The sequence below is a fragment of the Bufo gargarizans genome, unplaced genomic scaffold (assembly GCF_014858855.1).
Source record: "Bufo gargarizans isolate SCDJY-AF-19 unplaced genomic scaffold, ASM1485885v1 original_scaffold_849_pilon, whole genome shotgun sequence".
NCBI lineage: Eukaryota > Metazoa > Chordata > Amphibia > Anura > Bufonidae > Bufo > Bufo gargarizans.
Genome location: NW_025334728.1, coordinates 9,314 through 24,087, shown reverse-complemented (window position 1 = coordinate 24,087; position 14,774 = coordinate 9,314). Strand labels below are relative to the sequence as shown.

General features: G+C 45.9%; 1 long non-coding RNA gene across 2 annotated transcripts; it reads left to right on the top strand.

Moving 5' to 3' along the window:
* The first annotated feature begins 2,624 nt into the window (after window positions 1-2,624).
* Window positions 2,625-13,154, top strand: LOC122924148. 2 transcript variants are annotated; one of them, XR_006387377.1, is made up of 3 exons: window positions 2,625-2,944; window positions 9,625-9,923; window positions 12,745-13,154. It is a non-coding gene; the product is annotated as an uncharacterized LOC122924148 (long non-coding RNA). The 2 variants fall into 2 exon arrangements; XR_006387378.1 differs by lacking the exon at window positions 2,625-2,944 and adding an exon at window positions 4,012-4,820.
* Window positions 13,155-14,774: the final 1,620 nt, after the last annotated feature.

Genomic DNA, 14,774 nt, shown 5'->3' with positions numbered 1-14,774 from the left:
TTTGTTTGCTCCACCATCAGATTCACAAAGTGGTCACTGAAAAAAAGACTAAAATAGTCATATTCAGTGAAGCCCACTGTGGGAATCTGGATTCCTGGTTGGCCAACAAAATCAGGAATCACAGGCTCAAAATCCTCTGGGGTACACCATGCAAGTTAACCGATAGGGGGCTCCGGTGGACTTATCCGGTGGGCCGGAAAACTAGTACGAGCTCCAGAGCTGCTCATACTAGTGTGGGTCCCTGGCATGGCGGTCCCCTTGCTCCGCCTGGCGGCGTTTCCGCCGCCTTGGGGGCTCATCATCCTTGCTAGATGATGAGGAGGATGCGGATGACAAAAGGTAGGGTCATCCTCGTCCTCACTGGGGCTCTAAGAGTCGGGGGCAAGCTGGGCATATGTCTCCTCGGCCGAGAACATCTGGCGGGCCATAGGGGAGTGTGTGCGTGTGTGTGTGGAAATTTTTATTTAGTGTGCGTGTGTGTGGGGGCATGGGTGTTTGCGTACTTATCCCTAAACGTAACAAAAAAATAATTACTAAATAAAAAAAAGGCCAAAATAATCCCAAGCTGATCAGCGGTGGTGTGTGCAATGCGCTAACAGTGGCCGAACGCTAAGAGTGCCCTGAACATCCCTGCCTAACCTAACCTTTCCCTAACCTTTCCCTAAGTACGTTAAGCGCCTATACTTGTTCTGGCCTCACCATTTGTACACCGGTATTCGGGCCCACAAAATAACGCTGAACGTTCTGTCGCCTCCGTGCACCTGAGGAAGGTGTTTCACTTGTGCGTGTAGCTGGCACAGATCGACCACGTCCTCTCCCTGCAACAGGAGCTCCACCAGCAGCACCACGACCAGGGCCATGTCCCTTATTTGATGCTTTCCTCATCCTTTGAGGTCACCCACCAAACTAACAGATGGATTAACTTTATTAATTTCCCTGTCACAGATGCAATGCAGGTGTACCTCACACAAAAAAATGGGTATATGTCACCCACCGAAACTAACAGACAGATTAACTATTATATTTTTTTGTCTGGGGTACAAAGATGGTGCATTAAACCCACAAAAAAATCGCTATAGGTCACCCACATAATTAACAGCCAGATTAATTATTATATTTCTGTGTCAGTTATTACACGAAGCCTCGCGAGACTGAGCCAATACATTCTAATACTGTACGGAGCTCCCAGTATTACAACAAAGTTTTACGCTAATTGACTTCGGATGAAGCCTCCAAAGTCAATTCGCTCATCCCTACTTCCAATATCACACGTCTGTAAGTGGTAAAAGTATGTGAACCTTTACTTTCAGTATCTGGTGTGAACTCTTTGTGCATCAGTTACTACAAATAAATATTTCCCATAAGAAAATTCCCGTTTCCAAATGAAAATGTACTCAGGAACTAAATGCAATGTCCTGTCATCTGCTCCATTCATATCTCATATACATAATCTTGTAGATATAAAATAAATTTTCTTCTGCAACACCCGTACTATGGCTAGAGGTCCCTTTATGTGAAAGTTTTTGTTGTGACAAAGTTTCATTTCAGCAACGAGCGACGGGGAGTCCCCCTAAGTAGATGGTGATAGTGGGTACCCAGGAGGAATGCCAGAGTGGTGTAAGGGGGCCTAATGTCCCTTAGTGGTGTAGCACTTGTCACGGTGCTCCTACCTGGATATCCTGGAACCCCAGGCGTCACAGGACGAAGCAGAGCAAATAGGGTGAATAGGTGGTGGATTTGCAGAATAAGTTGAGTCCAGACTTGTATTGAAGTAGTTAACAGCTTTACTTGAATAAACTTGCATCAGAAAACAATCTTAAAGCTTTATCTTGGTTTCCAGCAGAGTTAATTCTGGCAAGCAACACTCTCAGCTCTGCTACATCTGTACTCTCTTAGCTCTGCTGTACTTAACTGGATTAAACAGGGACTTTTCCTTTCTCTGTAAGCTGCAATCCCTCTATCTGTGCTTTAGATCTCTGTAGTCTGAATCTCTATCTTTGTCTCTGTATCTCTACCTTTATCTTTCTCTGGAGGCACTTCAGCTTAGGGCTCAGGACCCAGCAGAGCAGACAGTGCTCTGCTGGCTGGAACACAGCCTTCCCCTTGGAGGGGGTTCTCCTGAACTTTGCACACAACCTCTCCCCAAGGAGGGGAAGGTTAGACTCACCTTCACTAACTAAACTCCTCCCTCCCTAAAGAGGGCAAGAATGGACAAAAAGGTTCCATCTTGGGTGAACTAGCTCTGCCATATTTGCTGCCATCTGCTGGTGAACCAGGCACATTACATTAACATAACAGTTGCATTGGAATTTATACACATATTGCAGGATCTGGAATAAATACACAGGATGACATTAGATTAACCAAGAGACACTGATCGGGCAAAAAGAGTGGTAATGCCCACTTGCGGGGCGTTACACTTCCACCACCAAAGATACAATGAGGTTTCTGACAATAATTATCAGTCAGTCCTAATTGTAGTGGTATCTTCATATGATAGGGTACTTTAAATTGTGAAATCGTGGCCGATGGAAGAGTACGTCTGCCCTGTAGCTTCTCCTCCCTGTCACAGTGCGGTTCACTGTGACTGTGGTCTCTGTGTACGCTGGCTGCCGGCGCCCTAGTCTACTGGCTGCAGGTTGCCTCCTGTGCAGGCTGGTTGATAGGGGCTGGCTGCGGTGTCTCTTGTGAACTGCCTGTGAATGTTTGCTATCCTCCTGTCTGCTTCTTTGTTTCTGTTGTCACACGGGTTGGTTTTGCCCTGGCATACTGGCTGCGGTGTCTCTGTATATGCTGGTTGCCAGGGGCAACGTCCTGCACTGCGGCCTGTGTGGTTCTGTTCTCCTGCTCTGATGGGGTTAACTTCCCCTGATCTGTGCCTGGGTGCGGCTTCTCCGGTGCCTCGTTAATCAGCTATGTCTACCTGTGAGCTGTGGGGCTTGAGGTCAGTGTTTCTAGTTCCGTGTTTGGTGTAGCCCCTTGCTGCTGACCCAGGGGGTCTTACCGTCTGCCCGTTTGTATGGTTTTGCCTGGTTTTTCATTGTTGTATTATGTATTCTGTTTTTGCCTCGTCTGTTCGCAGGCAGCTGTTCTGTGATGTTGTGCTGTCAGGTTCTTGCCTGTTCTGATCTGTACCTGTCCTGTATAATGGGATGCCCTGGTCTGTTCTGTGCCTGTATAATCTGTATCCCTGTCTGTTCTTTGTATCGCCTAGCAGTGCGTAACTGCAGCCTGGCAGTGTTTAAAGGGGCTCTCCCATCTCAGATAATGGGGACATATCGCTAGGATATGCCCCCATTGTCTGATAGGTGTGGGTCTCACCACTGGGACCCGCACCTACAATGAGAGCGGAGCGGGAAAATGAGTGGAGGGTGCACTGCGCATGCGCAGCCGCCCTCCATTCATTTCTATAGGGCTGACGAAATGGGGGCTCGGCTATTTCCGTCTGCCCTATAGAAATGAATAGGAGCAGGGGCCATGCGTGCGCGGTGCGCTCCCATTCACTTTAATGGGAGTAGCGCTTTGTGGTGGATGGACCCCGGGGTTCTCCAGCCACAGCTTTCCCAGCTCCGTTCTCATTGTCGGTGCGGATCCTATCGGTGGGACCCGCAACTATCAGACAATGGGGGCATATCCTAGTGATATGCCCCCATTGTCTGAGATGGGAATACCCCTTTAACTGCTACTGTTGTGTTTTGTCTAATGCTCTGTTTGGCAGTGCCTCACTGCTTCCGTTCTGCCTTCGTGAGAGGGTCCCTGGCTTCCCCAGAGGGGAATCTCTATCTGAATCTGTATCTGAATCACTGTCTGACTCTGCTGGTACCATCACTGGTATCTTCTGGTCTGCCGAACCAGCTGCCACTGACTTGGTGTCACTCTAGGAGTCGCTCCTGGCAAATACAATTGGCTTAAGTCTATCCTCACTACCAGAGGCTCTAGTGAATACCAGGTGTTGCTTAGTCACGCCCCTCCAGAGAGTAGCGAGTCAGTGGAAAAAAGTGGATTTACACCCCCTGGTTCGTTACACTCCCTACTTCTACATCTCTATAAAAGAGTGAGTCCTTCACCAGGATGGCTCATACTTCCAGTGCTCAGCAGATATGGCACCGGTTACCGTCTCTCTCATTCTTCTAATTTTGTGCTGTGCAGGAGCCATAGCAGACAACCATTGCAAACCACCACGACTACCAGGTAATCCTAATTAGAATGTTAGTGAGTCACAGATAGAGAACCTTCTAAGGTGTATCTATGGGTTGGTTTAAATATTTCATCTGTGTCTGGCTAGTTCTCCTGTGCTGGATACAACTGATGGCCAAGCTGGACTCTTGTCTAATGTTCATAGTTGGATTGAGTAACATTGCATATAAAGAAAGAGGTCCGTGGCAAAGCTGATGCCACCAGAGACAAATAGACCCCATAGGAAAGTATAGAATCAGTTGTTTCATCCCTTTTTGAATAAGGGCTTGTTTTTTCTCTGGGAAAGGGGAACTGGGGTGCATATGTGAATGAGCCTTAAAGAGGTTTTCAAAGATTTTTTAAAATTTGGTCCAATGCAGGGGGCTGTAAATGAAAGGAAAAACCCTTTACCTTTTATATAACCTGCCCCTCATCTGGTCCTGCAGCAATGACATCACATCCATCGTTCAAATGATTTCTGCTTTCAATCACTGACCTCAGTGGTCATGTGTCATTTATTCACACATGACCACCGAAGTCATTGATTGGCAGTAGTGGTCAGTCATGAGAACGATGGATGTGACACCATCTATGTGGGAAGGTGTGGGTTCAGAGCAACTCTGAAGCTGCAGGACATGTATAAGGTAAGCCTGGTTTTACACAACCCCCAGCTCTGAGTCAAACTTTTAAAATCTCATAATATCTTCATCATGATTCCTCTCATGTCATTGTCTCCATCTCTTTAAGGCTCATCCTCTTCCTCTATGTCCTTTATGTCTATTGTACATTACAGTTAAGTATAGGATAAAAGCTTTTTCTCGATTTGGTCAAGATTCCATTGGTTTCCTCCAACGTCTCACTCAACAAACTTAAATTAATAGAAATCCCCTTTGACAGATGTCCACCAGGAAGGATAGGGGGGGTCTATAGACATTTACATATATCCTCACTCTGATGTGTCTACACATGTCCATTCCACCATTTAACCATTAATAGGCCATCATGCTGATCTCCTGGAGTTAGATTTACCAGAGACATTTACCATGAGTGTCTGACCAGTAAAGCATATTTTTACCATAGACATGCGGCTGCGACAGTAGGGTGAAATTAGGCAGATTAACTCCTCCAAAGGACTTGATTATTGATCGATCTGCAGCTGTGGATCATTGAGCTGCTGATCCTCAATTGCTCACTGTTTTTAGGCTGCCCAGACCGTTTGTCAGTCACTTTTTTCTGGGGTGATCGGCGGCCATTTTGTGTCTTGTGGTGTGCCAGCACAAGCTGCGAACAAGTGCATTTAACCCTCAATGGTGTGGTTGTTTTTTGGCTAAAGCCTACATCAGGGTGAAGCTGTCACACCAAGTGCATTTAACCAGCAATAGTCTGTTTATTTTTTGGCCATATACTACATCAGGGGCAAGCTGCGCCTGTCACCAAGTGCATTTAACCCTCAGTAGTGTGGTTGGTCAAGCTGTCACACCAGGTGCATTTAACCATCGATAGTGTGGTTATTTTTTGGCCATATCCTAGTCTAATTCTGTCAGTAAACGTATACCTGTCACCCAGCGCCTAAATACTAGGCCTCAAGTTTATATCCAGCTAAATCTGTCGTTACTGGTGTGGCTGGTCAAGTTATTTAGTGTCCGTCAAAGCACAGTTTTTGTTCTGGGTTGAAATACAATTCCCAATTTAGCAATTTCCTAATTTAGTGGTTTCTGCTGTATCAGAGCTATTTGAAATCTATCCCTAAAAGGGTTCTCTCCTCTGCCTGGGTGCTGGGCCTAAATATATGCCAATGGACTGTTGCACTGGTAGCTGACGTGAAGCCTGATTCTCTGCTATGACATGCAGACTAATTCTCTGCTGACATGAAGCCAGATCCTCTGTTACGGGACCTCTCTCCTCTGCCTGGGTGCTGGGCCTAAATATCTGACAATGGACTGTTGCAGTGGTGGCTGACGTGAAGCCTGATTTTCTGCTATGACATGCAGACTGATTCTCTGCTGACATGAAGCCAGATCCTCTGTTACGGGACCTCTCTCCTCTGCCTGGGTGCTGGGCCTAAATATCTGACAATGGACTGTTGCAGTGGTGGCTGACGTGAAGCCTGATTCTCTGCTATGACATGCAGACTAATTCTCTGCTGATAATGAAGCCAGATTCTCTGTTACGGGACCTCTCTCCTCTGCCTGGGTGCTGGGCCTAAATTTATGAAAATGGACTGTTACAGTGGTGGGTGACGTGAAGCCTGATTCTCTGCTATGACATGAAGACTGATTCTCTGCTGACACGAAGCCAGATCCTCTGTTACGGGACCTCTCTCCTCTGCCTGGGTGCTGGGCCTAAATATCTGACAATGGACTGTTGCATTGGTGGCTGACGTGAAGCCTGATTCTCTGCTATGAGATGAAGACTGATTCTCTGCTGACATGAAGCCAGATTGTCTGTTACGGGACCTCTCTCCTCTGCCTGGGTGCTGGGCCTAAATATCTGACAATGGACTGTTGCTGTGGTGGCTGACGTGAAGCCTGATTCTCTGCTAGGACATGCAGACTGATTCTCTGCCGACATGAAGCCAGATTCTCTGTTACGGGACCTCTCTCCTCTGCCTGGGTGCTGGGCCTAAATTTATGAAACTGGACTGTTACAGTGGTGGGTGACGTGAAGCCTGATTCTCTGCTATGACATGAAGACTGATTCTCTGCTGACATGAAGCCAGAGTCTCTGTTACGGGACCTCTCTCCTCTGCCTGGGTGCTGGGCCTAAATATCTGACAATGGACTGTTGCATTGGTGGCTGACGTGAAGTCTGATTCTCTGCTATGATATGTAGACTGATTCTCTGCTGACATGAAGCCAGATTGTCTGTTACGGGACCTCTCTCCTCTGCCTGGGTGCTGGGCCTAAATTTATGAAAATGGACTATTACAGTGGTGGGTGACGTACGGGACCTCTCTCCTCTGCCTGGGTGCTGGGCCTAAATTTATGAAAATGGACTATTACAGTGGTGGGTGACGTGAAGACTGATTCTCTGCTGACATGAAGCCAGATTGTCTGTTACGGGACCTCTCTCCTCTGCCTGGGTTCCGGGGCCTAAACATCTGAGAATGGACTGTTCCAGTGGTGGGTGACGTGAAGCCAGATTCTCTGCTATGGGACCTCTCTCCAATTGATTTTGGTTAATTTTTTATTTATTTTATTTTTATTTTTATTCATTTCCCTTTCCACATTTGTTTGCAGGGGATTTACCTACATGTTGCTGCCTTTTGCAGCCCTCTAGCCCTTTCCTGGGCTGTTTTACAGCCTTTTTAGTGCCGAAAAGTTCGGGTCCCCATTGACTTCAATGGGGTTCGGGTTCGGGATGAAGTTCGGATCGGGTTCAGATCCCGAACCTGAACATTTTCGGGATGTTCGGCCGAACTTCTCGAACCCGAACATCCAGGTGTCCGCTCAACTCTAGTCATCCCTCCTTCCCAGAGTTCCTTGCCCCATGTCCTCACACGTGTAGCCACCATTTTAGCTGCCATTGTTAGGAAAAATTGTGTTTCGTTGCCATGAAGTACGAGGAAATTCGCATTCGTCCACGAATCAAATTTTTCCTGAAACTCTGAACAAATTCGACTTCGTCAGCTTCGATTTGCTCATCTCTAGGTTCAACCTATAGTAGATACAATCCAAGTAAAGAGGAAGTCAGAAGAATTATATCTGACCAACACCATCATTGCACGGTTAGGGTTCAGTGATTATCAAGAGTCCACACGGACAAAGCTATGGAACATCTACTGGTGTTACTGTTATGCCCAGGGGCGTCGTTAGGTCAAAGCATCCGGATGTTTTGTCCAGTGCCCCGAATGATATGTTATACTGGTAGCATTTTTGGCTATTCCAGGGCCCTTTAATATTGATTTGACCTGGGCAATCCCACAGATCATCTCCCCACCCCCTTGTACTTGTTCCACTGATCCGCTTCTTGCGGGCTGCACGGGCATGAGTTCCGTCAGTTTGTTGCTCAATCCCATCCTGCGGTGCTTGATCCTGCGAGACCCGGGATTACGCGCCGCAGGACAGGATTGCGCACTGAAGTGACTGAACTCATGACCGCGCAGCCCTCAAGTAGCGGATCAGCGGAACAAGTACAAGGTGTGCACACATCTTCCATGACACCAGCCTGTAAGTGTAAATGTAGTTCTTCCCCTCCACTAACAAGCAGCAGACAGTTATCAGGACGGAACTGTTCCTTCCCGATAATTGTATGCAGAGTTGGCGAGGGACACAAAATGCACCTTTACATTATTGTTATTTTTTACAAATTTTATTTCAGCATTAAAGGATTATTCCAATTTCCAGTTAAAGAAAGTAGTCCCCTATCCACTATTGGATCGGTGAGGGTCCTATGGGTTCTCTAACCCCCCCTCCTCAGATCACGATAATGGAGGCTCTGTATCCTGTGAAGCCCACCTGAAATGGACGGAGTGGCTGGTCAGAAATGTGCACAATTCCTCTATTCTTTTCTATCGGAGTGCCAGAGACAGCCGATTGCTGTACACAGCCATCTCCGGAACCTCCATAGAAATAAAACCTGTTATTAAAGGGTTTCTGTCATGGGAAATAGCGTTCTGTAGCGATGGGCTGATGTCAGCGGTACATAACAGTGCGCTTTATAACTCCCTTTATAAAGACTTTTAAAATATGCTAATGAGCCTCTAGGTGCTATGAGGTTGTTGCTTCAGCACCTAGGCGCCATCCCGTTTAGTATTTGTTGCAGGCACAGTGAGTGAAGGCCGCGCTCCTGCTGCTGGCTTCACTCACTGCGCCTGCGCCGGCTTCACTCACTTAGCAGGCGCCATCCCGTTTAGTATTCGGCGCAGGTGCAGAGATCAGGACGCACTCCTGGACGGCGCAGGAACGGGATTTACTGAATGAAGAGCAGAACTCGCCAGTCAATTAACTGGACCTGGGCGTGCCAAAGGGTGAGTAGACCGAGCCTCTAGGTGCTGAAGCAACGCCCCCATAGCACCTACCGGCTCATTAGCAGATTTTGAAAGTGTTTATTTGAAGAGAGCGGCGGCGGGCAGGGCGTTATAAAGCGCACTGTTATGTACCGCTGACATCAGCACATCGCTACAGAGCGCTATTTCTCATGACAGAAACCCTTTAAGTACGTTGGCTTGTATGTTAATTCTTATTATGCTAATTTCCACTCTGTGGGCTTGAGCCCCGGATGTTCTCAGACCCCAGCAACGCCCCTGGTTATGCCTCTGATCCTTCTGAATGAGACAGTTCTGTCAACACAAGGACAATCTTTCCACCAAGAACAAAGCCGGTCACAGACGGGATCATTCGACCAAAGTGTTTATTACTGATATTTGTCACTTTTTGAATCTGGTTTATAAGAGGCCACATGTAACTACCTGATACGTGTGTGACACATCAACTTCTTTATTTACAGAGAAACCTGGACAATGTCCCCTAGATCCATTAGCAAAGTGTCCTCCTAACATTTCTCCTGATCAGTGCGAATCGGACGATGACTGTCCTGAAAAACAAAAGTGCTGCAGGGTTCAGGGCACCAGACGATGCGTAGATCCCATCGAGGGTAAGTTCATTAGAAACCAAACTCAACAAGTAGATGGAGCTCATTATTAGACAGGATTTGGCACCTGGTGAAGGAATCTGACAGCTGTATGGTTACATGACCAGCTCCACCTGATCTGCCAAAATCTGCTTTACCACAAACACATCTCAGAGGTAAATTCAGCTTCACTGGTGGCAGGCAGCCCGGCAATTATCAGGACTGTATCTGCATCACATGACTGAGGACTAACGCAAGGAGCACATTAATGTTCCAAAGTGTGGACCTGTGAGCACTTCATGTGTCATCATATGAGAGCTCCACAAGGTTCTGTGTGCTCCTCTAGAAGGAATGTTTCTACTGCCATTACATACATTTCCATTAGGTACATAGATATTATACAGTACCTGTACTGATCCTGAGTTACATCTTGTATTATACCCCAGAGCTGCACTCACTATTCTGCTGGTGCAGTCACTGGGTACACACATTACATTAATTATCCTGTACTGATCCTGAGTTACATCCTGTATTATACCCCAGAGCTGCACTCACTATTCTGCTGGTAGTCACTGTGTACATACATTACATTACTTATCCTGTACTGATCCTGAGTTACATCCTGTAATATACTCCAGAGCTGCACTCACTATTCTGCTGGTGCAGTCACTGTGTACATACATTACATTACTTATCCTGTACTGATCCTGAGTTACATCCTGTATTATACTCCAGAGCTGCACACACTATTCTGCTGGTGCAGTCACTGTGTACATACATTACATTACTTATCCTGTACTGATCCTGAGTTACATCCTGTATTATACCCCAGAGCTGCACTCATGATTCTGCTGGTGCAGTCACTGTGTACATACATTACTTATCCTGTACTGATCCTCAGTTACATCCTGTAATATACTCCAGAGCTGCACTCACTATTCTGCTGGTGCAGTCACTGTGTACATACATTACATTACTTATCCTGTACTGATCCTGAGTTACATCTTGTATTATACTCCAGAGCTGCACTCACTATTCTGCTGGTGCAGTCACTGGGTACATACAGTACATTACTTAACCTGTACTGATCCTGAGTTACATCCTGTATTATACCCCAGAGCTGCACTCACTATTCTGCTGGTAGTCACTGTGTACATACATTACATTACTTATCCTGTACTGATCCTGAGTTACATCCTGTATTATACTCCAGAGCTGCACTCACTATTCTGATGGTGCAGACACTGTGTACATACATTACATTACTTATCCTGTACTGATCCTGAGGTACATCCTGTATTATACTCCAGAGCTGCACTCACTATTCTGCTGGTGCAGTCACGGTGTACATACATTACTTATCCTGTACTGATCCTGAGGTACATCCTGTATTATACTCCAAAACTGCACTCACTATTCTGCTGGTGCAGTCACTGTGTACATACATTACATTACTTATCCTGTACTGATCCTGAGTTACATCCTGTATTATACTCCAGAGCTGCACTCACTATTCTGCTGGTGCAGTCACTGTGTACATACATTACATTACTTATCCTGTACTGATCCTGAGTTACATCCTGTATTATACCCCAGAGCTGCACTCACTATTCTGCTGGTGCAGTCACTGTGTACATACATTACTTATCCTGTACTGATCCTGAGTAACATCCTGTATTATACCCCAGAGCTGCACTCACTATTCTGCTGGTGCAGTCACTGTGTACATACATTACATTACTTATCCTGTACTGATTTTGAGTTACATCCTGTATTATACTCCATAGCTGCACTCACTATTCTGCTAGTGCAGTCACTGTGTACATACATTACATTACTTATCCTGTACTGATCCTGAGTTACATCCTGTATTATACTCCAGAGCTGCACTCACTATTCTGCTGGTGCAGTCACTGTGTACATACATTACATTACTTATCCTGTACTGATCCTGAGTTACATCCTGTATTATACTCCAGAGCTGCACTCACTATTCTGCTGGTGCAGTCACTGTGTACATACAGTACATTACATTACTTATCCTGTACTAATCCTGAGTTTCATTCTGTATTATACTCCAGAGCTCTACTCACTATTCTGCTGGTGCAGTCACTGTGTACATAGATTACATTACTTATCCTGTACTGATTTTGAGTTACATCCTGTATTATACTCCAGAGCTGCACTCACTATTCTGCTGGTGCAGTCACTGTGTATATACAGTACATTACATTACTTATCCTGTACTAATCCTGAGTTTCATTCTGTATTATACTCCAGAGCTGCACTCACTATTCTGCTGGTGCAGTCACTGTGTACATACATTACATTACATTACTTATCCTGTACTGATCCTGAGTTACATCCTGTATTATACTCCAGAGCTGCACTCACTATTCTGCTGGTGCAGTCACTGTGTACATACATTATATTACTTATCCTGTACCGATCCTGAGTTACATCCTGTATTATACTCCAGAGCTGCACTCACGATTCTGCTGGTGCAGTCACTGTGAACATACATTACTTATCCTGTACTGATTCTGAGTTTCATCCTGTATTATACTCCAGAGCTGCATTTACTATTCTGCTGGTGCAGTCACTCTGTACATACATTACTTATCCTGTACTGATCCTGAGTTACATCCTGTATTATACTCCAGAGCTGCACTCACGAGTCTGCTGGTGCAGTCACTGTGTACATACATTACTTATCCTGTACTAATCCTGAGTTACATCCTGTATTATACTCCAGAGCTGCACTCACGATTCTGCTGGTGCAGTCACTGTGTACATTACATTACTTATCCTGTACTGATCCTGATTTACATCCTGTATTATACTCCAGAGCTGCACTCACTATTCTGCCATTATCTGGATATCTCTGTCATTGATGCCGCTCTTCCAGTCTCTCAGGATATGTAGTGTCGATACTTTGTGTCTAATGTTTCTATAGTTACATCTGGAAATCTAACTCAATGACCATTTTTTCTCCAGAGAAGCCCGGAACATGCCCACCACCACGCCGGACCGATTGCCCATCCGATCTGCCACCTGGAAAATGTGAAGTGGACAGTGATTGTCCAGGAAAACAGAAATGCTGCTTCATAAATTGTAGCTTATGGTGAATCAAAGTGTAATAAGTGATGTGAGGCGGCCGGATGCATCTCCGTCCCTCACAGCGGAGGACACATCGCCGATCAGCCTCAGTAATTCTCTCTTCTCGCGGCTTTTCCTTCTCTAGTTGCAGATAACCCTGGGAGGTGACAGCGGTGAAGACACTCAGGGCCGGATCCGCTGCCCCAGGTGCCCAGTCTGAATACACCCCCATTATAGCCAGATTCCTCCTCCTTCTCAGCGATCATAGTGACATTTATCAATGTAATAAAGCAGAAGATGAAAAATGAGACTGAGATGTATCATTGACCGTCCATTGTGAGGCATCAAATTATTACTGGTGGCCGAGAAATGTAATTCCTGCTCATTGACCCTGACATTAGACACTGCAGTCTAGAGCGGGCGAGGTCCTGGTGGTCAGAGGTGAGGACTGCGCTCAACCAGACTCCGAGTTATGAACCTTTTCAGGTCTGTTTCGGATGAGTCCACTATAACGGCACGTAACATAGTATTAGTGCACGTGTCAGCGGGAAAGAGGAAGAAGAAGGGTTCTCACATGACCCTGACAGGAAGTGGGGGGGCCTTGCCCTGATTGGACCCCGGGCTGACAGACAGCATGGATGAGCCAATCAGTGCTGCCGCAGACAGGGAGGTGCCCGAGCAGAGCGAGCAGAACGTCATTCTGGGCTGGGCTGTGGATGAGGGGGTTGGGACTTGCAGGGTCCGCCAGGAAAACTATTTTAGGGACATTCAAAAGACACAATCAGGATTGTATTCTAGTGTCAGGGACAGAGAAGGGGAATGCCGGAATCAGACAGAGGAAGGATTGTGTAGACTATGAGCAGACAGGGAAAACTGTCAGCCCAGGAGTGAGAAGAGGTCGCTGGCTGTGCCTGGCAGTGCCTTCTAGCTGCAATTACTGCCCTATAACACAGCCGCAGCTGCTGCAGAACATCAAAAGCAGCTACCTGTGAGGACATTCCTTTGTTTTTTTGTTTTTTGCCATTTTGACAGAAAAATATATATATACAGTGGATATAAAAAGTCTACACACCCCTGTTAAAATGTCAGGTTTCTGTAATGTAAAAAAATGAGACAAAGATGAATCATTTCAGAACTTTTTCCACCTTTAATGTGACCTATAAACTGTACAACTCAAGGGAAAAACAAACTGAAATCTTTTATGTGGAGGGAAGAAAAAATATAAAAATAAAATAATATGGTTGCAGAAGTGTGCAGACCCTTAAACTAATACGTTGTTAAGGCACCTTTTGATTTGATTACAGCACTCAGTCTTTTTGGGTATGAGTCTATCAGCATGGCACATGTTGACTTGCCAAGATTTGCCCGCTCTTCTTGGCAAAAACACTCCAGATCTGTCAGATTGCGAGGGCATCTCCTGGGCACTGCCCTCTTCAGATCACCCCACAGATTGTCAATAGGATTCAGGTCTGGGCTCTGGCTGGGCCATTCCAAAACTTTAATCTTCTTCTGGTGAAGCCATTCCTTTGTTGATTTGGATATATGCTTTGGGTCGTTGTCATGATGAAAGATGAAGTTCCTCTTCATGTTCAGCTTTCTAGCAGAAGCCTGAAGGTTTTGTGCCAATATTGACTGGTATTTGGACCTGTTCATAATAACCTCTAGCTTAACTAAGGCCCGAGTTGCAGCTGAAGTAAAACAGCCCCTTGGCATGATGCTGCCACCACCATGCTTCACTGTGGCTATGGTGTTCTTTTGGTGATGTGCAGTGTTGTTTTGGCGCCAAACATATCTTTTGGAATTATGGCCAAAAAGTTCAACCTTGGTTTCATCAGACCATAACACCTTTTCCCACATGCTTTTGGGAGACTTCAGATGCGTTTTTGCAAAATGTAGCCTGGCTTGGATGTTTTTCTTCGTAAGAAAAG